The sequence below is a fragment of the Gymnoscopelus microlampas genome (assembly GCF_963454915.1).
Source record: "Gymnoscopelus microlampas genome assembly, chromosome: 2".
Classification (NCBI taxonomy): domain Eukaryota; kingdom Metazoa; phylum Chordata; class Actinopteri; order Myctophiformes; family Myctophidae; genus Gymnoscopelus; species Gymnoscopelus microlampas.
In genome coordinates, this window is record NC_139939.1 from 29,742,915 (window position 1) to 29,770,390 (window position 27,476).

Sequence of the window (27,476 nt, forward strand, 5' to 3'; positions counted from 1 at the left end):
GATCCGAGCTTACACTTGGTCCCAGCGTTGATAAATGTCACGGCTGAAACGAGCGTCATTTAAATAACACGCCCTTAAAATATTCTCAAAACGCCCCGATTTTACGACATGAAGACGAACCAGAATACGACCAAAGACATGAAAAGCCAATAAGAAACAGTCACCCCCCCCCCCCCCCGCTGGCCTCGCCGCACACGCCTCTCTCTCTCGCTCTCTCTTGCTCTCTCGCTCTCTCTCTCTCACACACACACACACACACACACACACACACACACACACACACACACACACACACGCGCGCCCGCCCAACTTTGTCTTTCATGTCCGTGTCCGTAGCGTAGCGGTACATGAGACTCGGGCGGAATGCAGTGATTCCGTGCCGCCACGTTAATATTGGAGCGTCGGGTTTATATCCTTAACCCAGCCAGGTTGTGTAGCCTACATAACTCTCTATGACATAACTCCATAACATAGGACAAGCCACTGTAAGTTTGTAGACCTCACTGTCCATGAAAAGGTGGCCGCCGGCGCAAAAGCGCTCGTATATTTTTTAAAATAGCAGATCTACAAGCTCACAACGTGTCGCGATGCAACGCTGGCTTGTGAGCTTGTATATCTGCTATTTGCAATACAGACAGATCTACAATCTTATCTGAATGACTGTTAAAGCAGTTTGTTTAAATTACTTTATAAAATAATATATTTTCACAGCGATTATTTATTAGTGTAGATATACACATTTAGGACTAGGAGTGGATTATGTGTCCAGATGCTTGTCAGACAGTCAGACAATGGTGCTCCGCAGGTCTAGAATGGAATAAACGGGTGCAGCCAACGTCAACAACTGGTCTCGACCAGACGTGAGATCTCAGCGTAAAGTAGGATGAAGCCCACATCAGGATATATTGATAAATGCCGAAAGGTGCGGTGATCACGCCGTACGCTCATTATTCGGGCTGCACCGCGTTGATAAATGAGGGCCACTGTGTCCACTACATGACTTTTGCAGCCACAGTGGATGAGGATGGCGCAAGCTTTACTGGCATCTGCAAGATGGGTCCAGTAAGGTTCCCAGGTTCGGACATGCTGAATCAGTGCAGCTTGGGTGGGAGGAAGTTCTCAAGAGACCTGGTACCATTTGACCAACATCAGCCTTCCCTGACTATGGGAAAAGGAGTGCAGGTATCTCAAAGAAACTCTGGTCACCCTTACTTTGGAGCCTGAAAAGATCAACTTTCCATGTCCAAAGATTGGAGTATATGGTCATCATCATATACTGTACGCCGGCAAGAGCCGTGGTGACAGCAGAGTAGATGAATCCTGACAGTGGCTAGTGACTAGTACCGTATGATATCATACTAGTCAATGGTGTATAGAATAGTAATACTATATAGTATTACACTTTATGCTGAGCATTGTTGAACATACTGTATTAGCTGTAGCTGTAGGCCTATCATCATAGGAATTAGTTCTTTTTTTTTGTCACTTAAATTTTTATTAATTTTTTCCACACACATACATACACCACATATAAAAATAAAATAAAACGCAACTGGAGACTGACCTTATCCTAAGTAAAAAAAAACAACAACAAGGAAACAACATTTCAAAGCCAGTCATGGCTGTAATATCACATGAGGATTTGAATTATTTTACTTTATTTTTGGGGGAGCCTAGGTAACCCACCTGTTTCATTATCTAGTCTTACTTCTCATTATACCCTACATCCCCTCTTTATCAATAATTTGTTCTTTCAAAACCCCTTCTTTATCTGAATTATGTGACTTCAAAAGTTTTCTACCTATCTTGTACTGTTCTTGCCTGAAGGATCTCCACATATAAAAAGAAACGGCACAAAAAAGTGACTCCCAAACACGTGGTAAGGACCGCCGTGACCCTTAAACCCTCCTAACAGGGTAAGGGGTAAACCCCATGTTAAATGGGGGCCCCACCCTAGGCAACTAGATCTAATCCCATCCCTGGGCTTCCCCAGCGCCTAGCCATCTACCTCTTAACATAAAAAACTCTCCGTTGGTACATTTCCCCCCAAAATGGAAAGAAAAAAAAACAACTCAAACATTTCGTTTGTACACACATCCCTCCGTATTCCCCACATTGAGTTGGTGGTGTTCCCAAAATATGACTGTTGAATCACAACGGTAGGAAGGTTCTCTTTTTTATGTCTATTATCATGACATCAGTGTCTTGTCCTTTTCTCTATAAATTGTCCATCCCTTGTCATTTCCCCTTCCCACCTCCCATCTTCATACCAACTCAATGTTACCTCTTATCTCTTAGCATATTGTATTCAGTCCTTTTTTAAGCACACTCTCAACTTTTCTTTGGCTCTCGTCATCGCTCCTCTTTCCCCCTCCGTTCGTCTTCGCTCCGTGACTCCATGGTTCGCTCCCGTGCGCCCATCCTCCTCCGCCGTTGGGTCCACCGTCGACACGATACAGCTCCCGTCCTCCCTCGGCGTGTCAGCGTCTCCCTCCCCGCTTGGTTGTCCCACCATGAAGCCTCTCTCTTTCATGGCTTGGGAGACCTCTGTCGCATTTCTGTAGATCCTCATTCCGTCAAGCCAATGTATCCTCATCTTCGTGAAGGGGGTCTGGAAACGGATTCCTTTTTCTTTTAACAGTTTTTTCGCAGGGAGATATTCTTTCCGTATACGGACAACTTCGTGTGGGTAGTCGTGATCGAAGCCCAGTTGCTTGTTACCAACTTGTATCTTTGTTTCCCAGGCTTTTTTAAGCACCATCTCTTTCGTCTCAAATCGAAGAAAGTTAATCACAATGGATCGTGGGTTGGTCGATGGGTTGTTGATTTTCTGAGTGCGAGTGCGGTATCCGCTCTGTATGTGGAGTTGGGTCCCTTTAGGTAGAACAAGCTCCGTTTGAAACAATTGTTCCATATATTTCACTACTGAAGCACCCTCCGCCCCCTCGACGAGACCGAAGACCCGCATGCTGCACCGCTTGGCCTGCGACCGCATGTCCAGTAGCTCCGCTTGTAATTGTTCCACACGGTCACCTGCCCCCGTTTTCCACTCTTCCATTTCTGATATGTGCATTTGCGCCTCGTGTGCACCAGCCATCAACGATGTCATCTCTTCATCGTGTCGTTGAATCTGCTGATCTATCTCCCTGCGAAAACTTATTATTTCCTCCTTCATTTCCCTTTTAATTTCTTCTTTAAAGGACGAGAACTCCTGTTGTCTTTCCTGCTTGTCAAATTGTAGTTCTTTAGTGATATTATCGAATCCCTTTCGCAGTATTTCCGCGAGGTTTTCGTCCATTACTTTACCCGTTAATTCTCTCCTTATATTGGCGATTCCCTCACGTATTACTTCGGCCAGGCCCCCGTCCATTTTCCCATTCGAGTCTTCTCCTCCGTCCGTCGTCGTCGTTGATTTTGTTACTTTATTTTTTCTGCTGTGTGTCTTCGAGTGTTTCTACGGCTTCATCTGTGTCTCCTAAACATTACTTTTCATTCCTTTTCCAATTTGGTTCTGTTTTTGTCGAGTTATTGTCGAGTTATGTATGTCCAACTGTAGAGAGCTAACTACTTAAGCTGCACCTCTCTCCGCCATCTTACCGGAAGTCCATAGGAATTAGTTCTACTGTTAAATCATTCTTGTTTCAATAAAATGATGTCGTTATAGCCAAAAACTTTGTCAGGTGGCGGTCATATTGGATTTGGCCACTATGATGACCCTGAAGGTCGCTGGCTCGGGCGCCCTTGCTAAATCATTAGAGCATGCCCTGGGTTACATCTGGGACAAATGTGGTGCTCTTAGATTGATTTGCGCAAAAATATCCCTATGGCCCTGGACTGTAATACGTTTCTTTTAGCTGTTCTGTCAAATATCAAATTAGAAATTTTACACTTTACTATGTTTCCCTAATCATAAGTATTCTGAACATTTTGAGCACCTCAGTAAATCTGTAGCTCCAAAGGTTTAGCAGATAGAGCCATGTTAGAAGTAGTGCACCGGTTATGGTAATTTAAAAAAAGAGCGTGGTCATTTTCGGGTATTTCATCCCGGATAGAGAATTAGTCACAGTTCCTAAGTTGTTCCCTGGGGTCAAATTAGCCAAGAACAGTTGAGATATTCTCTCCTAAATTAAGTGCATACAATAAAGAATACATCACATGGATGCACCTGGGATGTATCATCAGTGTTGTAGCCTGAGGTCATAGGGTGTTTCGGGTCTCGCAACATACACCCAGCCGGGGTTGATCAAGCCCCAACTTACATCCCAGGTAGCTACCCACGGTCAGTCCTATAGGGAAAGACAGGGCCACTCAGTCCGCTTCTCCGGAACTACTCTGCCTGAACACGGGGAGGCTCTAGCTAGCACGTGGAGGGACTAGGCTCTGTGGGTGGCCTCCTGGCCGGGCTCCTCCTTCGTCTGACCAGGTCCATGACCTGAGAGTCATAGGGGCTGAAACCTGGTCCAGTCGGGCAAATGACCATCACCAAGTCATCGAAGACAAGAACTTTAGAAGGACGCTTTAGTGTACACGTGTGCAAGTGCGTGAGTGTGTATGTTGATGCTAAATTGTCTAAATCATGGTTCTCAAAGTGGTGTCCGGGGACCCCCAGGGGTCCTTGAGGGGGTTCCAGGGGGTCCCCATCTAAATGAGTTATTTCAGCATCAAGATCAACTTGACTACTTTTATCCTAAATGTGTTATGGCCGGGATTTAAACCTCGGTCTCCCACGTGGGAAGCCAACATCTTAACCGCTAGACTAAACACTATTTTCTATACTCTGGGGGGAATAGGCTCTATGGACAGCAGCCATATTGTGAATACATTCACAGGTGTTACCAAAGATACTAAGGCTCTGTTCCATTTAGTGTAGCACAGTGGTTCTCAGATTTTTCAATTTCCACGACCCCCATAACTCTGAGAGTGTACAAATGGAACCAAATGGACCCTTACGGGTCCATTTGGTTCCATTTGTACACTCTCAGAGTTACACACTCGTAAGGGGCCATTTGGAAACCCTTTAAGGAACCATGAGGGTCCCTGGACCCACATTTTAGAGCCACTTGGTGCAGCAGGCCATATATGTTAGTGCACGGTGGATTTGTAGTGTAGCAGTGTTTCCAGTGAGCCAACATGCACAATATCAACACCCTGACCTCTGTTTGAGCAGAATGGAACAGAGCCTTCATTAGTATCATTGGCAACACCTGTGAATGTCTTCACAATATGGCTGCTGTGCATAGAGCCTATATCAGAGTTTTATAGAAACAATAAAACTGGCACATCCACTTCTTTTTTTTAGTGTGCAGACTTTATTATTTCTTATAGATATCAGACTTTTATCTCATCATGATGTGAGCCACTCTGCTACATATACATGATGCAACATGTTGTGAGCTTGTAGATCTGCTATTTACAAAAAGAATCTCGGAAGAAATTGGAAAGAAATTGCAATATATATATATATTTTTTAACATTTTAACAACACAAATCCTTGTATGGGGGGTCCCTGGCATTAAAACATTTCAGATGGGGGTCCCTGGCATTAAATCATTTCAGATGGGGGTCCCTGGCATTAAAACATTTCAGATGGGGGTCCGTGGCCATATACATTTTATTGCGGGGGTCCTTGACATGAATTTATTTTGAGAGCCACTGGTCTAAATGTCCAAGATATCATCATCATCATCATCATCATCATCATCATCATCGGCATAGTCAGATAATAGTTTGGGCAGTGGTGTAAAGTAACTAAGTACATTTACTCAAGTACTGTACTTAAGTACACTTTTGAGGATTTTTTACTTTGCTGGAGTATTTCCCATTTTTAGTACTTTTACTTCTACTCCACTACATCTCAGAGGCAAATATTGTACTTTTACTCCACTACAATTATTTGAAAACTTTAGTTACTAGTTACTTTGCAGATATAAATATATTCCATTATGAAACACATTAACCACATCAGCCCTATTTTAGGCTATTTTCAAACATTTTAGTACTTTTACTTTTGGTACTTTATTTTGATGCCAACACTTTTGTACTTTTACTCAAGTAACATTTTGAACAGGCCTTTTACTTGTAACAGAGTATTTTTATATTGCGGTATTGCTACTTTTAAGTAAAATATATGAGTACTTCTTCCACCACTGTCAGAGAATAGTTTGGGTAATATTTCATACATGTGAATCTAAATGTACTTTTTCTTCCTACCTTGACCATCTTAATGGAGATAAGATGCTGGTTTCCTTTTCCAGCAGCACTTGGCAAAACTGCTGTTCATCATCAGACACTACATGTGTCTGACTATGGCTGCTATAAAGTGGTTCTCACACCTTTTCATGTCAAGGACCCCCAAATTAATGTATGCATTTGGCCACGGACCCCCATCTGAAATTATGTTGTGCCAGGGACCCCCATGGACCCCCAGACAAGAAGATTTATGTTAAGAAGTTAAACATTATTAAACGTTTCCCACACATTTTCGAGATTTTTTTTAGAAAACATTTCTAAAATATCAGTGGTGCTATGAGCTTGTATATCTGATATTTAATATGGATAAAGTGGTTAAAATGATTGTGATGCTGATGCTGTATTAAATACATTTGCTGGGGACCCCCTGAGACCTCCCCAAGGACCCCTGGGGGTCCTCGGACCCCACTTTGAGAAACAAAAGCTATAGATAAAACAAGTTCATATTGATGTGTGGTTTTAAATAGACCATTTATTCAAATATGTAAATTGTCTCATTAAATATGCACAATTTAGACTACAAGAAGAATCACATATCAGCTGAATGTCCAACATGTTTTATTATTATTTTTACTCACGCAAATTGAGAATAGATGGACTTTACTTGTAACAGAGTAGCTATGTTTATATTATCACTACTTTTACTATAACAAGTTTAGCATTTGTTTATAATAATTTAAGTTAATATAAAAGTTTGAATATAAGCTACTTCTTCCACCACTCGCCTACTTTCCACTATCACAGGAAGAGTGTGTGTGTGTGTGTGTGTGTGTGTGTGTGTGTGTGTGTGTGTGTGTGTGTGTGTGTGTGTGTGTGTGTGCGTGCGTGCGTGCGTGCGTGCGTGCGTGCGTGCGTGCGTGCGTGCGTGCGTGACTCAGTCAATGATGTGTTTAATGTTTATTGTGTTATTTTCTCATCAGATTTCTCTCATCTCACACTGAACACAAACACAGCATCCAGAGCCCTCTCTCTGTCTGAGAACAACATGGTGGTGACACAGAGGGGAAAGGATCAGCATCATCCTGATCATCCTGACAGGTTTGATGTATATCCACAGGTTCTGTGTACAGAGGGTCTGACTGGACCCTGTTACTGGGAGGTAGAGAGGAATGGATGGGTTGATATAGCAGTGACTTACGGAGGAATCAGTAGGAAAGGAGATGGTGATGACTGTTGGCTTGGACACAATGATAAGTCCTGGAGTCTGTACTGTTATGATGACTGCTTTGTCAAACACAATAGAAAGCAGACTGACCTCCCTGTCCGTCCCTCTGGCTCTAAGAGAGTAGCAGTGTATCTGGACTGTCCTTTAGGGACTCTGTCCTTTTATTAGGTCTGCTCAGACTCACTGACTCACCTGTTCACCTTCACCTTCACCAACACATTCTCTGAACCGCTCTATGCTGGGTTCAGGTTATCCACCTCCTCCTCCTCCTCCTCCTCCTCAGCACGTCTGTGTGAGCAGAGATAGAGTCTCTATGTGAGGAGGACATCAGGTCTCCATGGTTACTCCACATGTTTGAGTGAGTCCAGGTTGTCATGGTTACCATGGATACTTTGACACCATGCTAAGTCTGACATCATAGAACTCCATATTTGGGCATGACTGACTCATGGTGACATCATAGTGATGTCATCATAAATAAAACGGTATAGAAGCAGCACACTGACATAAGAGAGGGTTTGTGTCGTTAAAAATGTTTACATTCTGCAGTGATATGAAATGAGCTGAATCTACTCTGATGAAGCCACTCAATCTTCCTACAAGTAACTGCTCGGGCAAGTTTCTCTTTCAGATAGACAGCAAGCATGTTAGCTTCCAGTTGAGGGGCCTCAGGCCTTAATGGGTTAAACACTGAGTTATACACATTTTTATCTGATCTGTAAGTGTTCAGCTGGTCACTGTTAGACCATATCTGATCTGTAAGTGTTCAGATGGTCACTGTCTCATGGTGACTGTTTGCAGTGGTGGAAAAAGTACTGCATTTTTATTTATTTAAGTACAAGTATCAATACCATCTTGTAGAAATACTCTATTACAATTATTGAATGAATTATAATCATTAATGGATGAAGGCTGGTGTGTGATGGGAGTGTAAATGTTTGATCTCCCGTGGCGGCCCAAATGAATCCACAGCATGAAGAATAACCTGCGCTGGTCAAAGGTTTGGAGCGTCGGGTTTATATCCTCAACCCAGGATGTATATGTAGATCTGCTATTTTCAAATAGCCAATGCAGCCAGATCTGCAATCTTATCTGAATGATTGTTAAAGCAGTTTGTTTAAATGAGTTTATAAAATGTTATCTTTTCACAGGGATTATTTATTAGTGTGTTAGATTATACATTGGAGTGGATTATGTGTCCAGATGTCAGTCAGACGGTCAGACAATGCTGCTCTGCATGTCTATAATGGAACAAACGGGTTTAGCCAAAGTCAACAACTGCCTCCGACCTGTCATGAGATCTGAGCGTGCCGTACGCTGAAGCCAAAGTCAGGATATATATATTGATAAATGCCGAAAGTTGCGTTGATCTCGCCGTACGCCCATTATTTGGTCTACACCGCCTTGATAAATGAGGGCCATAGTATTCAAATCGCAAGCAAAACGTTTCAGAAACTATCAAACGTTTTAGCATTCTTTCTGGGAACACTCACACACATATAGACTTCACTACGTCCTGAGAGTATAATCTTATATCTTTACTCACACACACATTCACTACATCCTGAGGGTATAATCTTATATCTTTACTCACACACACACATTCACTATGTCCTGAGAGTATAATCTTATATCTTTACTCACACACACACATTCACTACGTCCTGAGAGTATGATCTTATATCTTTACTCACACACACACATTCACTACGTCCTGAGAGTATAATCTTATATCTTTACTCACACACACATGGGCTTCACTACGTCCTGAGAGTATAATCTTATATCTTTACTCACACACACACACACATTCACTACGTCCTGAGAGTATAATCTTATATCTTTACTCACACACACATGGACTTCACTACCTCCTGAGAGTATAATCTTATATCTTTACTCACACACACACATAGACTTGACTACGTCCTGAGAGTATAATCTTATATCTTTACTCACACACACATGGACTTGACAACGTCCTGAGAGTATAATCTTATATCTTTACTCACACACACACATAGACTTGACTACGTCCTGACAGTATAATCTTATATCTTTACTCACACACACACATGGACTTGACAACGTCCTGACAGTATAATCTTATATCTTTACTCACACACACACATAGGCACTACATGTGTCTAGAGATTATTATGGATCTATATATCAGTTCTCAAACTTTTTCATGTCAAGGTAAAGGACCCCCATACATTAATGTATGCATTTAGCCACGGACCCCCATCTGTAAATATGTTGTGCCAGGGACCCCCAGAAGAGAAGATTTATGTTAAAGAAATGCAACATTATTCAAACTTTTCCAAACATTTTCGAGATTTTTCGAAAACATTAAAAACATATCAGATCTACAAGCTCACCACCGCACACCACGAAGTGACGCGCGGTGAGCTTGTAGATCTGATCTTTATGAAAAGCCAAAGTATAAAATGTGGAGCTTTATGACTCCACACAGGCAGTGGTGGAAAGTAACTTAGTACATTTACTTAAGTACCGTACTTAAGTACAGTTTTGAGTTATTTGTACTTTATTTGAGTATTTCCAATTTCCAATACTTTTACTTCTACTCTACACTACATCTCAGAGGCAAATATTGTACTTTTACTCCACCACAATTACTTGAAAGCTTTAGTTACTAGTTACTTTTCAAATATAAATTATGATATAATGAAACATACATTAACCACTTTAACCCTATTTTATACCTAGGCTATTTGAAAATAGCAGATCTACAATCTCACAACGCGTGGCATCGCGACGCGTTGTGAGCTTGTAGATCTGCTATTTTCAAATATTTAGTACTTTTACTTTTGGTACTTTAAGTACATTTTGATGCCAATACTTTTGTTCTTTTACTTGTAACAGAGTATTTTTTATATTGCAGTATTGGTACTTTTACTTAAGTAAAGAATTTGAGTACTTTGTCCACCACTGCACACAGGTGTAGATGGTTTAGTGTTAATGACTTGAAAGCAGTCTGGGGATCGATTCACTCTGCAGGTTGAACATCCGGTTCGAAAACGGAAACGGAAATGCTGTGTCCGTGTAACGTGAACTTTCTCAACACACCGGATCCAGTAGGCGGGGGTTTGGACCGGATGTGATACGGGTTTAAAATGGACGCAAGCGCACGACGCTCGTTTGCTTTGAATTGTTTGGTGTGCACTGCGCCACTGCTCTATAGAAGGTATTTATATCAACATGACACGTTTTTATCCACCAATATTTAACACCATTATTATTTAAGCTTTCAAGGTGTTGTAGGACTGTGAATTATTATGACACCAACATGGACAAATATGTGAAATATTGTGTTTTATAACCGAGGGAGAAAATGCATCAAACTAGTCATTTCTATAGAGTCTGACTTGTTCCAAATGATCACTGAACTAAATTGTCAATAAAGTTTAAACCTTATACCACACTCACTGTGAGGAGGTTTGTAGATCGAATCCCGCCATATATACATTAATGTGCGTTTTGTAATCTATATAAGCTTTGGATCAAGACGGTCAGGGATTTTATTTATGGTGATCGAGTCTGATGTTTGTTGGTCGTTTTAAACGACTCATAAATCCCCATAAATGAACCCAAACCAACACATAAAGTGTTTAAACCCAATGTTACCCGTCCACACGGGTCAGTTGTGTTCCGTAATATTGCGTAAAGTTTAATAAATAAGTGTTTTAATCCCGTGTGTGTCGGAACGCCGTTCTATTTCCACATTTACATGGAGTGTAATACCTGCGTTCACCCGCTGCGCCAGTTTACCAAATAGTTTGTGGTTCTGTGTTTAAGGCGCGTGCGTCTACATTTATGTATGCATTGTAAATATAAAGTGATTATCTTAAAGCCACAGATGTTATCCGTACATACGGGGTGTTAGTGTTCAGTTAATGTTCAGTATAGTTTAATAAAAAAGTGATTTAATCCCTTCTGTGGATGAACGTCATTGTATTTCCTGGATTACATGGGGTGTAATACCGTAGATATGGATGGATGGATGGATGGTGATGTTCAGACAGACCAGATTGAACCATTTATTCATTGGATAATGTGGAATATTACTGAACATAAAGGGTCCGTATGGTGGGATAACATCTGTGGCTTTGGGATAAACACTTTATATTTAGAGTAACATACATTTATCAAGATGTTTGAGACTTTAACATGGAACTAACTACAAACACTATTTTTGGAGTGTTCAAGAATGTCATAGATGAGATCATCATAATAATAATAATAATAATAATAATAATAATGACATTTTATTTGTACAGCACTTTACACATAAAACATTCGTAAAATATCTAGAACAAAACAAATGTAAAAGCCTAAGGATAGGAGAGATAACGGAGCTATAAATTGTAACATAAGATAAATGACACTCAGGGCAGGAGAATGATTAAACTAAACTAAGTATCAATATCAAAATCGATAAGAAGAAATGTGAGTCTTGATCTAATGCTAAGATGAAACTATAATATCATCTCTATCGGGAGGAAACCTCAGAATGTCCAAAAACCTTTACTTTTCAGGATTCAAAAATGGCAAAAGTATCAGATCTACAAGCTCAAAACATGTTGCTTTGTGCGTTTCAAGCTTGTAGATCTGCTACTGTTGATGCTTTTATGCGACGCTGTAGTATGATCAAATGGGACGAGAGGTTTCTGCCCGACAACAACAAACGTATACTTAACACTATAGCATACATGGGCAACCGGCCGCCCGGGGGCCACATGCGGCCCTCACCTTCACTTAATGCAGGTTAATAGTGATATATTATTGATTTCAGCTGTTACAATTCCAAACATGCAATCATGACCCGCTTTAATTACTTCAGTCTATATTATCAGTTTAAAGGAGTAGTTCACCCAAAAAATTACTTATTTCCTATCAATTACACACCCCATGAAGCCTTGAATTCATGGAGATATTTTTGTTTTCTTTATTATCATCATCAAATTATTGGCTTAGGAATGCGACAAAAACTAAGAAATCTCCATGAATTCAAGGCTTCATGGGGTGTGTAATTGATAGAAAATAAGTCGTTTTTTTGGGTGAACTACTCCTTTAATGACTTTATGTCCAATGTATTTGTATTTAAGTTCATAAAGTTATCTTAAGTATAAGTAAATCCATTTGAAATTAAATATAAAAAAACTTCAGGATTCCAATTAAAAAATACCCAAAAAGAATTCAGGATTCCAATTCCAAAATAGCAGATCTACAAGCTCAAAGCGCGTCGCGGTGCGCTTTGAGCTTGTAAATCAGCTATTTTTGCTACTTTTGTGTGACATACTAGAATGACGAATTTAATTTACAAAAAAAAGTTAAAATAAGGAGATGAGAGGTTTCTGCCCGACAACAACAATATGCAGTGTGTTCCTCTGCAGTGAGTGTGGAAATATAGTGGCTCTATTTTCTATTATTGTTTTTATTATTATTCTACAATATATTAAATGTAATGTTGGTTTATATCTGTGTCTTGCAGGTTAATCATGAGGTGACCTTCAGCAGAGTGGACTAAATCTATTTCATACAGTGAGTTAAAAACGCCGAGTCATGGCTCCTAGCTATGACTCAGCGTTTGACTCGCTGTATGAATGCTTCAGGGACGGTTCAAAGGATGGATGGAGTCATCAGGAGATAGCTGGTAATAGAGTGTCTGTAACTCAGGACAAGGGGCTTGAAGATGGAACCTCGATGGAGTCGACGCAGCAACGAGCCCTGAGAGCTGAAACGTATAACGGTGCCAACGCACGCTCTCCGTCGAGATACGAGGCGTACGGTGCTCGGGACGTGGTGCCATACAACCTACGCGGCTCTATTAATACCAGCTATCTTCAACCACGCAGCGGGAGACCCCACACGGTACGTACCTGGATCACACCTGAACAGTATAAACTATAGGGCTGTGTCACCATTAAGACCGGGAACGCATCTGTGTCAAATGGCAGATATACAAGCTCATAGTGCCGCGCTATGAGCTTGTAGATCTGCTATTTATTGGAAAAATCTTGAATTTGTGCAAATCATTGAATTTATATATTTTTTTAACTAACATTTTTTAACTAAAATCTTTGCTTCTGGAACAAAATATTTTGAGATGGGGGTCTGCGGGGGTCTGAGGATTTCTACATTTGTAGAATCCCCCCAGAAGCAAAGATTTGAGTTTCAAATGTTTGCTTAAAAAAAATATATATATTCAAAGATTTGCACACATTTTCACGATTTCTTTCGAAAAAATTGCAGATCTACAAGCTCATAGCGCGGCACTCGGTGCCGCGCTATGAGCTTGTAGATCTGCAATTTTTTTTATAGCCTATTAAGAAATCTAAAAATGACACGGATACCTTCCCGGTCTTAAAGGGTTAGAGGAGAATTCCAGTCATTTTAGATGTTTGCTTTTATGCGTTGCTAATCACTCACCAACATACAAAGGGCCGTTGAATTTTTGAATTGTTGAAAAAGTACGGAAGAGGCCCAATCCTTGGTCAAATGCATTTTCATTTGGGGTCCTTGATATGAAAACATTTGAGAGCCACTGTTTAGTTGTTTCTAAAACTGGATTAAATGCTAAGCATTGTGTATTTACTTGAAAATGGTGTTTGATACAGGAATAGTGGGCACGTCTTTGTTAAATTGGCTATTTTTGTTTCTCAAATGTTAAACAAATTAAGAATTTGCTAAATAGTCTTAAGTGATGTGAAGTATACATGATGTGAACATGTGTACTGTACATCATTATCAGACCTATATGCCCACAGTGAATTAAATGGCCAATTACACATTTAAGTGCCCACTTTTCCCAGGTGCCCACTCTTCCGGTTACATAATCGCAAATTATTTGAGGTAATTGCAATTATTTTGCATAAAATCGTCATAGTTTCCAGTTCATAAAATGGAGGAAATGGCCGATCTACAAGCTCACACCGTGCCGTAATCGCGACACGTTGTGAGCTTGTAGATCGCTTTTTTTTTTACATTAGAAAGTCAAGTCGGGTAATATGGCATTCATTTAAGTTATTTGCCATATCTGCCCTGTTTACAAAGTTTAAAATCCAGCCAAAAATATATTATTTATGTTCAATGCCAAACAAACACAATTGAATCGTTAATTGCAATTATTTGTGACAATTAATGAAGTAAAATGTCATAATGGTGACACAGCCTGTCAGTGACTAGGTTATGACATGTCACTATGACTTCCAAAATGTCACCCTGTAGGGCTGGCACAACTCAACCTTTTGTTTTCTTTTTCTTGTGTCTTTACAGAACATGAAGTTGACAAGAAGAAGACGTCTGTAGATGGCAGGAAGGTAGGAACCTTTTGATTTCTGCTGCTGCTTGTTAAGGGGGCTACATGCTACCATACCATGTATGTCGTCATTCGCGTCGTCTATCGTATAGTTTCACGTCATTTGCGTTGCCACAAATGACAAATGTCTGTCCAAATCACATTTATGTGATTTATTTATCGTTTCACGTAATTGTTCGGCTAAAGCTTTGGTCACGTCGGTCCACATCACATACGACCATATGTGGTCGTAACTTCTCCTCTTTTCCTCTATTCTTTGCTTTAATAAAGCAATAACAAAATGATTTGTTTTTATTCACTCTTGTGTCTGAGTTATTTGATCGATTTTTTATTTTTGTCTTTCTTTCTTTTCACAAACACATTTCTTTCTTCTTGCCTGTCTATTGCACTAGTTCTTCACTAGTGGTTTGTGTGTACAAATGTATGTGATGTGGAGCTATGTGATTTATGTCTGGTATCATTATGGTAGCATGTAGCCCCATTAACACTGTGTTAACTTCCATCTGTGCTGTAGGTCTGTGCAAACTAATAGAGAAGGCAAATGATGTGCGTCGTGTCATTTGCTTCCTTTCTTAGTGTTTTTTTTCTTCATTTGCTGCTGTTTGAGTCGTGGCTGCTGTTGAAGGTAAGTGTGAAGGTAGTAGTGACACGGTCTATCATTAGTTGTCGGGCAGAAACCTTGTATCTCCATATTTAAACATTATTTTTGGTAAATACATTTCTTTACTTGGTCATACTACAGTGTCACACACTAAAGCAGTACAAACAGCTGATCTACAAGCTCACAAAGCAAAGATCATGATAATTACATTGGCTCCATTGGAACACAGTTTATTTGTTGTGCCCATTAAGACCTGGAACTGTCATTTTTAGATTTGAGCTAAAAAGCATTATTTTACACTTTGGGCTATTCAAAAATCGTTAAAATGTGTGCAAATCTTTGAATATATATATATTTTTTAAAGCTAACATTTTTAACTCAAATCTTTGCTTCTGGGGGGTTCCTGGAACGAAATATTTTGATGGGGGTCCGCGGCCAAATACATATAATTTTGGGGGTCCTTGACATGAAAAAGATTGAGCACCACTGATATAGAAACATACGTTTTTCAGAAAACTGTTGAGATTCAGGAGACATGTAGAATCGGCTTCAGGTCTCAATGGGTTAAAAAGTAACAGTTTTGGACATAAAAGGTTTCTACCTGACCTCCATACTTTAACTTTCCCTCTTTTCTCTTTATTATTTGCTTTAATAAAGTTATTACTTTTTTTCCCCCTAGTGTGTCTTTGTGTGGTTTTTGTGTGTACAAATGGAACCAAATGGACCAGTCATTGGTCCATTTGGTTCCATTTGTAGTACTGACAGCATACGTATACTAGGCTGTTTATGTAATGACAGGGTACAGTATATGTAGGCTCACACTAAGCTGTATAATATAGTGACGGGGTACAGTATATGTATACTAGGTTGTATAATATAGTGACAGGGTATAGTATATGTGGCTCTTGGTCACATAGCAAACTCACATAGTTAAACCTATTTGCGCTTTATCTATTTTTGATAAAGTTAAAAATATAGTTTTTTTTTGCCCTGTCATAGTATCAAGTAAACCTTTTTTAGTTTTAACCGTAAAATGTGCACTATCAGCGTCATTCGCTTAGTGCCGCTTGCGTTGCGTCATTTAACGGGTGGCGGGCCAGCGGTTTGCGTAGTTTGCGTTCAATGCCCGTCATTCGTGAAGAATAAGTAAGAAGGGACTGGACCAGTGTTTTTTTATTATTGGGTCACGGCCAGCGTTTTGATTTGATTTGCGTCGCGTCTCAGGATTTCACGTAACATCCGTGCAGGTAAGTCATCACGTCAGCCCACATCACATAAGTCCATGGTGTAGTGTAGTGTAGTATGTGATGTGGATTGATGCGATGTATGTGTTGTCATTTCACAACACATGCGGGTAAAAATTACATTTGATTTCACGTCGCTTCCGTCATATGCAGGTAAGTCTTCATCACGTCAGCCCACATCACATATGACCGTACAGGGGGGCCGTATGTGATGTGCATTGATGTGATGTATGTGTTGTGTTGTGTCATTTCACAACATATGCGGGTAAAACATCATCACGTTAGTCCACGTCACATATGAACATATGTGGAGGTATGTGATGCATGTCGTCCTTTACGTCGTGTGTCGTTTCACGTAATATGATTGGCGTTGTACCGTTTAAGGTTATTTGCGAGTAAATCACGTCAGGCCACATCACATTACTGGTCAGTTAATGTGATGTGGATTTATGTGATTTTGTGATTATTTCACGACATTTGCGGATAGCTCGTCATTCACATCGGTCGGCAATTTTTTTCTTTTAGGCGAGGTACACGCCGTTGTTTACAGTATGTCAGAACAGGAAGAGATGTAGGGCCATCATTCATATCATATGCATTTAACCTATTAAGACCTGGAACTGTGTCATTTTTAGATTTGAGCTAAAAAGCTTTATTTTACACTTTGGCTATTCAAAAATAGCAGATATACAAGCTCATAGCGCAGCACCGAGTGCCACGCTATGAGCTTGTAGATCTGTTATTTTTGATTTTTTTTTTTTAAATGTGTGCAAATCTTTGAATATATATATATATATATATATATATATATATATATATATATATATATATATATATATATATATATATATATATATATATATATATATATATATATATATATATATATATATATATATATATATATATTTTTATATATATATATATTTTTTTTTTTTTTTTTTTTTTTTTTTTTTTTAAAGCGAATATTTTTTAACTCAAATCTTTGCTTCTGGGGGGGTCCCTGGAACAAAATATTTTGATGGGTGTCCACGGCCAAATACATATCATTTTGGGGGTCCTTGACATGAAAAAGTTTGAGAACCACTGATATAGAAACTTATGTTTTTCAGAAAACTGTTGGGATTTAGGAGACATGTAGAATCGGCTTCAGGTCTTAAAGGGTTAATGACTTTGGTTATTCCTGTTGCTTGTGTTTTATGTTGTGTATTAATGTTGTTCATAGTGTTGTATGTTGTTTACTAATGTTATTCATAGTGTTGTATGTTGTGTACTAATGTCATTCATGCTGTTGCTGTATTGCTGACAAATATTGGCACAATTGATTTTAGGTTGCGTCATTTGCGTTAAAGCTTAATCACGCCAAATCACATCACATATGACCAGTATGTGATGTGAAGGTGTGTGACGGATGTCGGCATGTGCATCACGTGTAGTTACTCGTTATTTGTGCCGTCATTTGCGAGTAAAGCTTCATCACGTCAATCCACATCACATAATAATAATAATAATAATGATATAATATAAACGATATGACCAGTATGTGATGTGGACTTCGTTTCACGTTGTTTGCGTACAATGCTCGTCATTTGGCAGGAGAATAATTAAGAAAATGGACTGATGCTGGACTGAGACTGATGCAGAGAACATGAAGCAAAGAATGCTGCTGCCATTGCGTCATATGCGCCTCGTATAATTTATGTCAATCGTACACAAATGATGTAAATTATACAAGTCTCTCTATCTCTCTCTCTCTGTCTCTATCCCTCATCTCTCTATCTCTCCCCCTGGTAAGTATGTTGGTGAATGTAATGCACATTACAAAGTGCTTTGGTTAAAGGTACTATAGATAAATGCACCATTTAAATTATAAACTTTGAATTGAACTCATAGGCATCAGCTAGCAGCCACTGTGACACTGTGTAAGAGGCAGTTCAGTCACTGTAGACTGTATTACTCCTGGAAAATAAAATAAACATTAGTCATAACTGTGTGATTGCATTCTAAACATTACAGTCATAACTGATGTCATTCAAAATGTGTAAGCTCTATATTTAACAGCTACCAGGCATTGTGCCACTGCAGAGGTTCCCAAACCTTTTAGCTCAGGACCCAAACTAGTGAAGATAATAGATTTGCAAGCTCACAACGAGCATGTAAATCTATTTTCACAACCTCTTTTTTTGTTTGTTTCTAATTTATTGCTTAGATTTGTTGTTTTCACGAAATAGCATATGTTCTATTTTGCTTGCTTCTTATATGTGCTTTTAATTCATTTTAATTTTACTATTTGACCCCAAGAAAAATAGTCACTGTTTGAATCTGGATCTGAAATTATCAATAAACAAGCAATGGCAAAAACACACTGTAATGTAAACATTTCAGTATAAATATTTTCATAACGTTTTAGCTCGAGACCCAAAAGAGAAATGTGATGTCTCCCTGGGACCTAGTGAGAATAGCAGATCTACAAGCTCGGCTTGTAGATCTGCTATTTTCATTACTCTTATTTTAATATTTTAAATGGAATTTCTTTGATTTTTGTTTTTAAATGTATCGGGTTCTTTTGAAACATAAGGACTTTTTACTACTCTAAATATTTTATTTTATTCATGTAAAACAAATGTAGGATACTAAAAGGAAAGAGGAATATTTACTGACTGATCTCAAAAACAAATGAAAACTGGCAGAAATAAAGACTCACTCCATAAAAACCTTAAGGAAAACTCCTCGGACAGAGACTAAGAACATATATTTTTATTTTATTTTTTCTATGTTCATCAAGTGCTCCAAGTGCTCCAAATGAAAAGTGCAGCAACACACATTTAGGTCGTAGGACCATCGTCAGTGCTATATCATCAGATGTAATCATTTGCAATTAAAGCTTCATCACGTCAGTCCACATCACATAATGACCGTAGTGTAGTGTAGTGTAGTGTAGTATAGTATGTGATGTGGATTTATGTGTTGTCATTTGTGGGTAAAGCTTGATTATTCACGGCGGTCAGTAGGCGATGCACTGACGATGGTCCTTTGACCCAAACGTTTGCTGCTGCACTTTTCACTTTTAGCACTTGGAGCTCTTTATGAGCATGAAAAATTAAAACACTAATATATTTACTTAGTCTTTGTCTAAGGAGTTTTCCATAAGGTTTTTGTGGAGTGAGTCTTTTCTTCTACCGGTTTTTATTTTTTATAAAGATGTTAACATGCCTATCCATTTATGGTCTGTAAATGATTACATTATTACAATTTTCAAAAATATAACATTGGTTGGAGTAGTCGAGATTTTATTTCACACTTGTAAGTTTTGTGGACATTTTTGTTTTTTGATAACAAATATGATCTATATGTCTTTTACCCGATTAAAAGCATTATCAGGTTTTTATTAAAACAATGTCCACAGAGCTTTAAAAAAGTGTTAAAATAAAGTTCCTCTAAAAATGTCAATCTTAATTGTGAAACTTAATTACATGTTGCTCATGTACTTAATCCATAGGGTTAGGTTTTCATCTGCCGTAGTTGTAGATCTTTATTTAAATGTTCATTTCTGCTGTAGTTGTAGATCTTTGAAATGTGTAAATCAGTGGTTCTCAACCTTATTCTGGATCTGACCACTTAACATGGCAGCCGTGTTAAGTGGACAGATGGGTGGGCCTTTTCAGAGCATGCTTTAAAGACCAATCAATCCATTGGTACTAACTTAGTATAAATTCTTTATTTAGTATAACTTTTTTATATTAAATCTTAATGTTTTTGCCAAATATTTAGGAGGAGAACCACTGGTTTAAATTTCAACTAAATGTACGTTGTATGTTAAACAAATGATTCCCCTACTTTATGGAATTGCTTTTCTTTTTTTTATTTACTTTATGAAATTATTTTGAGCTTGTAGATCTTCACTCTTGCAGATTTTCATTATTTTCTTTTCTTTATGGAATTTCTTATTTAGCATTTTCTTAAATTACATTATTTTGAATGTTTTTCTTTATTTTGTGACATTGATCTTGTAGATCGGCTATTTTCACTTTTTATGTTTTTTGGACATCAACAATATTCCAATATGTCATATCTGCTCCATTCAGAACAAACCAATGTCATTTTCAAATGTATTTAATACATTACAATGTTCAATGAACTGTAATCCACAGGCCAATCACCTGCTGGAAGCTTTGATTGAATACTTAATTAACAGGTTGGGGGAGGGGGGGGGGGTTATTTACTCATGACCCAAGAAAATGTGTCCACGACCCTTTATTGAGTCCCGACCCATAACTTGGGAAACAGTGGACAAGGGTCCATTTGGTTCCATGTGTTAACTTAAATATATGAAGTTCCTTTGAAAAATAACGTTTTATTTCTGTACATTTCTTTCTTTTTTTTTATTGTAGGAAACTGAAAGGAAAAAGAGGAATATTTACTGACTGTAGCTGGTCTCAAAAACAAAGCAAAACTGGCAGAAAAAAAGACTCCCTCCACAAACTCCTTAGACGGAGACAAAGAAAAGCTATTTTTATTTTATTTGTTTCATGATCATAAAGTGCTCCAAGGGATCAAAGTGAAAAGTGCAGCAGCAAACATTTAGGTCATAGGACCATCGTCAGTGCTATATCATCAGATCTAATCATTTGCGGTTAAAGCTTCATTACGTCAGTCCACATCACATATGACCATAGTGTATGTCTGGTGTAGTGTAGTATGTGATGTGGACTTATGTCTCGTTTCATTTTGTGTAATTTGATTTGCGTCTCGTCTTATCATTTCACGTCACTTCAGTCATGTGCAGGTAAGTCTTCATCACGTCAGTCCACATCACATATGACCGTAGGCGCTGTATGTGATGTGGATTTATGTGTTGTCATTTGCGGGTAAAGCTTCATTATTCACGGCGGTCAGTAGGCGAGGCACTGACGATGGTCCTTTGACCCAAAAGTTTGCTGCTGCACTTTTCACTTAGCTCTTGGAGCACTTTATGAGCATGAACAAATAAAATGCAAATATATTTTCTTAATCTCTGTCTAAGGAGTTTTCCTTAAAGTTTGTGTGGAGTGAAAACATGGCTACCTATTTATGGCCTGTCCATGAATTTTCCATGGCCAGTCATTTTGGATCAATAAAAGTAGGAAAAAAAGACTGTTAATCTAGTCCGGACTTGTCCTTTAACATGGCAGCCTTGTTAAGTGGATAAACTAAATTGGTAAATGGATGAACTGTGACGGGATAGATGAGGGAGGTCAGCACAAGTTTTTTTTTTTGTGCAAATATTAATTTGAATATCTGTTAGTTTATTGTATCTTATCTGTATTTTGTTTTAGTTTTTCTCCTTTTTTATGGTTGTAATGTTAATTATTGACATGTATTTTGGGTTGTTTTCCTGTTTTCTTCTTGGTCGTCATGATTTCATAGGCTTGTCAAAATTACATAATAGCATTAGTCTTTGATGGATAATATCATTGGAAATTATGTAATATTTGCACAAAAAATATTTCAGTTGAAATGTATGTTTTGTTTTAACTTCCATTTACTGTATTTGAATGTGATGTTTTTTTTGTAATTGTATTTATTTGTTTATTTATGCTTTCTTCTTTTTTTTAATAAAGGCGCTATATCACTAAACATTACCGTATCTGATCTCAATAGGCTCATTATCTGTAACTGTACAGCTGTGCTGCTTCAGGAATTCTGTGACAAACAGCGTAGCTCATCATTGTTGTAATGTGAAGAGACTCATCTTCAGACTCCACCTCATCCTGTAGCACTTAGATGCATTTTGAGCTTGTAGATCTGCTATTTTCAAATGGCCAAAGTTTAAATAGGGTCAATGTTTGTATGTTTTGTAGTAATAATCAAAATCTACAAAGTAACTAAAGGTTTCAAATAATTGTAGTGGAGTAAAAGTACAATATTTGCCTCTGAGGTGTGGTGGAGTATAAGTAAAAGTACTGAAAATTGGAAATACTCCAGTAAAGTAAAAAATACCTCAGATGCTGGATTCATTTGTTGACCTGGCATCCTATAGTTTCTATGTACAGATTATGAATTTATTATACCGTTTAGACTGATGCTGGGTTCTTGGTTTACCTGTGATCCTAGTTTACTGAGACACTACACTGTCTCTGCATTCTATGTATGTGTTTACCTTGTTTATTGTGAGTCACTCTGGACAAAGAGTATAGATGAATATCTACATTGAAAATTGTGAAGTGACTTTACTGTTGAAATGTAAATGAGTGAATGTTACCATGTGATGATTTGTAAATAACAACATAAAAACAAAGGCTCTGGTGTGGTTCTCCTGGTTTACCGGGATGGGGTTCAATTCCCTGCAGTGCCCTACTCATAGTGTTGTATTTACCATTTTATATGGTCTGTTTTATTAATGTTCATAGTGTTGTATTTACCCTTTATGGTTTTATGTTTTATTCTTTATGTTCATTGTGTTGTATTTACCCTTACATGGTTTGTTTAATTCTTTGTTCATAGTGTTGTATTTCCCCTTATGTGGTTTATTTTATCTTTACATTCATAATGTTGTATTTACCCTTACATGGTTTGTTTTATTCTTTATGTTCATTGTGTAGGGTTGGGATCCTTCATTATAATTGTTGATGACCAAATGGACCATTACAGGTCTGTAACTATTTAGCGTACAAATGGAACCAAATGGACCCGTTATGGTGGTCCTTGAAATGTAAAAGTTTGAGGACCACTGGTATTGTAATGGTTTATCAGACGTGAAGTCCACACACCAGCTCTGACAGTGTGATGGATACGGTTCCAAATGCTAACGCAGCTACAAGCTCTTAGCCTGTCTCAAAGTGGGGTCCGGGGACCCCCAGGGGTCCTTGGGGGGATTTCAGGGGGTTCCCAGCTAAAGTAGTTAAGATACATTTTAACCACTTTATCCATTTACTAGAGTCTCGGGGGGGCTACTCCCCCCTCGACCCCAGTGGGCATTAAGATGGGATGTATGCTCCTTTAAGGGAGGTGGATCGTGGGATTCTGTTTGCAAAGAGGCGTTGTGAATATTGTCTTATTGCAGACTCACCTTATTGATCGTGTGAGTGTTGTGTGTACGTAGGGCGGAATAGCTTGCGGGGTTGTGTGCTTTTTTGTTTGCTACTGGGCCTTGCATAGGAATGGATATTTTGAAAAGATGTGTTGTGATGACATGTGAAAAGGAAGGCAACGCAGGGCCTGCAGAATGGGAGTGAAAGAGCAGCCAGGAATCAACCACACAATGTGACATGTTGAAGAGGGATTATGTGAAAGGAAAGGCAGTGATATGTGTGTTTAGTGTTAAGCAGCAGCGGCGGAGAGCTCGCGCACATCGTAGTTCATTTCTTCACGGATGAGGGCGTCTTCGATGTTGACCAGCCCATGGACAGTGGCCTTTTCAGCATCAGTCATTGGTTCCAGGAAAACGTCGTGGAGGTCCTTGTGTGATGGTCCAATATTCCACAGTGGCTGGCGACGTGCTGTTTCTTGGGCTGAGATTCCCACTTCGGTTGGATCAGGGGGGAGTTATGCAGAGAGAATGTTGTCCACTTGGTCGGGTGTGTTGGGGCTGTCCTTAGCTGCCAGGATGATAAGTAAATGGCGTGGAAAACCCCTTTTTTGGAACTCAGTGACCCAGAGGTAGGCAATGGTTTTCCCAAAGATGCAGCCCTTGGTGATGTCATGCATGAGCTGATCTTTTTTTAGTTTGAATACCCGGGCCACCAGGTCAGGTCGGTCTTGGGTTGTCTGGCCTGGGGTGAGGGCGTCAGCAATCTCTGACCAGTGAGGATTGCAGGTCATGGTGATGAAGAGGTCGGGCTTTCGCATTTGTCGGACTATGGCCATTGCGTCCTGGTACTTGGTGTGGTACCAGCGTGGACTGCCCGGGAAAGAGCTTGCAAGGACAGCCTTTTGCTACTTTGGTAATGCTTGAGATGTTGGTCCAAGCCAGATGTGCCTTGAATGAAGAGGAGTGTGAAGTGGAGGGGCATGGCTTTCGGATTGAGGTCAGATATGGTTGTGAGGCCTCTGCCACGCAAGTTGAGTACCAGCTCATGTGGCTCTTCATTGGTGACAATGCTAAGTTTTTGGAGATTGGCCTGCAGATTGTAAAGTTGGGGATGGCCTCCCTGTGGCCTTGCTTTATCACTGATGACAACTTTGCCTTGGTGTAGTTGTTGTTCTGGGATTTCAATAATCTGCTTGAAGTCTTGAATGAAGGTATTGTGCTGGTGAATGGCTTTCTGGGCAGTCTCAAGCAAATCCTTCATTGTCTCCTTCAAGGGATCAGATAAGTTGGTAGGAAGGGTCATGTTGGCAAATCTTGTGGTGGTCTCCAGACTGGGGTCAAGGACATAAAGTTGTGCAAAGACAGGCTGGGCACCTGCCTGTGCCTGGAGTGGGCCCATGCGCTGGACGACCCTGCCCTGGAAGATGACAGTGGGGGAGTACTGAGTGAATCTGCGCTCATGTACTGCTAGGCTGGCGAGGCAGACAGCGTTATTGAAGACACAACTGTGTGTGCGAAAGAGCTTGGCCTCAGGGGTGTCGGCAAACCACAGATCATTGATGGGCTGTGGGGGCGTTGGGAAGGCTGGAAGGCGTACCTTGCCCTTTAAGCAGCAGAGACTGCTCGTCTCCTTCTTGAATTTATATGCGCCACATTTGACGCACTTGATGCTGATTGTGCCAATAGTGTCAGTTGTGCGTGTGAGTTCAGGGATTTGTACAGTAGGTTGCCATTGAGAATGTGCAAAGTCTTAGTTGCAGGTTTGAGATGAGGCCGGGGTTGTTGTCTTTGTGGCTGTTTGTGGGTAGTTGAGTTGCGTGGTCGGTGTGGCCTTTGTTGGCTGTGTTGTGCTTCCATGTCAGTGGCCTGGGCCGGTGTCTGGCGTGTGTGTTCCTGGTGTGCAGCTGAGAAGGAAAGACAGTGGAGTTAGATTAATAAGTGGAATGTGAAATGAAGGCATGAAGGGGCCAGGTGTTGTATGGAGGAGAATGAGAGTGGTGTTTTTTTAGTGGTGAGGTTGTGAATTGGCATGTCAGTGTAGTGGATGCATAGTGTTTGACGATGAATGTGAATGCATGCATAACTCACCAGTGGCCGCAGCTTGTCGCAATGAGCGTCTACGTCTCTGTGCCTGGCTTTGCTGTTCCCGCCTGTGTGTCTTCTTTGCGAGGAGTCGAGCTGAGAAGTAAAGATAGTTGGATGTGAGGGGGAAAAAAAACACAGTACTGCTATATGCATGTGAGGTGTGGTCATGAACGGTAATGCTGTCTTTGGGATAGATGTGAGAAATAATGTGCAGTGTGTTTGGGAGGGATGGGAGAAATGATGTGCTGTGGTGTTGGTGGTATGTGCAGCTGGGCAGGCAAATGTAGATAGGGGTGTGGGTGGAGAGAGTAGTACATGCAGGCGTTGCATGTTGGTGTGTATGTAGTGTGGTGTGCTGTTTGTGGAGGGGGAAGCAGTGTATTAGTTATAGGGCATGTGTGAAGTGCATGGAAGTGCAGAGGAGGGGCAACTGAGGAGCAGAGATAAGGGAAAAGAGGGCTGTGTGTTGCAGACAGAACATGCACACACACACGCACACACGCAATGCACAGGGAGACACATACCCAGACTGTGTGCATGTATGTGGTGTGTGAGTATAGGGTGTATGACAGTGCAGTGGAGAGAATGTGTGCAAGAGTGGAGAAGAGCATAAGTCATTACCTTGTTTGGGAGACAGCTGCAAGGAAGGTTGTGCTGTGGCTGCAGCCTGGCGCAAAAGTCTCAAGGAGCGTCTCGTGTGTTGGGCTGCGGTTGGTGCTGCTGGCAGCGTGTGTTCTTTGCGAGGAGTTGAGCTGAGAAGTGAAGACAGTTGGCTATGAAGTAGTGTGAGGAGCAATTATGCAGTGTGGATGAGAGGTGCGTGAATTGGCAGTAAGGCAGTCTGTGTGATGTAAGTGATAGATAGTGGGGGCTGGTGTAGTAGGTAGCTAGTGTTCAGTGTGAAGATGTACATAGGAATGTGGGGTGGAGACTGAAAGAATTGCACACACATGTATGTTGCGGTGTATATAGTGTGTGGTGCTGTTTGTGGAGGTGAAGCAATGTGAAGGTGAAAGGCAATGAGGGCAAAGAGTGTGGCGAGGGGTGTGATGTGAAGGCCAATGCAACAGCAGAGGACGTCCACCTGAGGACAACAGATGTGCGCAAGGACGTCTGTGTCGTGCAGACAAGAGAGTGAAACACAGACACTCTGTGTGACAGAGAGACATGCATTAGGCAGTACCTTGCTTGTGAGGCAGCTGCAAGGAAGGGCCTGCTGTGTGTGCAGCGTGCTCCGGTGTGTGGTGACTGCGTTGTTGATGGTGTTGTTGTTCTGTGCCAGTAGGCAGGTGTGTGCTGAGGCGATTGGGTTGATGGTCTGCACCTAATAATGGAAGACAGTTGAGGTGGATATATTTGTTGCATTGGAAAGGCAAGTAAAGGCATCAATGAGCAATGTGTTTTTGACACGGTAGGTGTACTGTGGAAGAGACGTAGGTGAGGGTGATATGGTGAGGATGTGAAATAAAGATGTCCCTGAAGAGAAGAGAATGTGTTGGAGGGTCAATGTAATAGCATGAGTCATCACCTGTGGCATGGGGCTGGGTGAATGTGCGTGTCCGTGTGTCTGGCGGCTGTTGCTGGTCGTGCGGGTGTGTGTCCTTTGCGAGGAGTTGAGCTGGGAAGTGAAGATAGTTAGAGATGAGGTAGTGGAATGAGCAGTAATGGCATGTGGATGTGATTATTGCAAGGACGGCTGCGTGTTGCAGACGATAAAGGGCCACGCACAAAGACAGACACACAGACTGGCAGTGTTCCTCTGTGTGCATGTTGGTGATGTG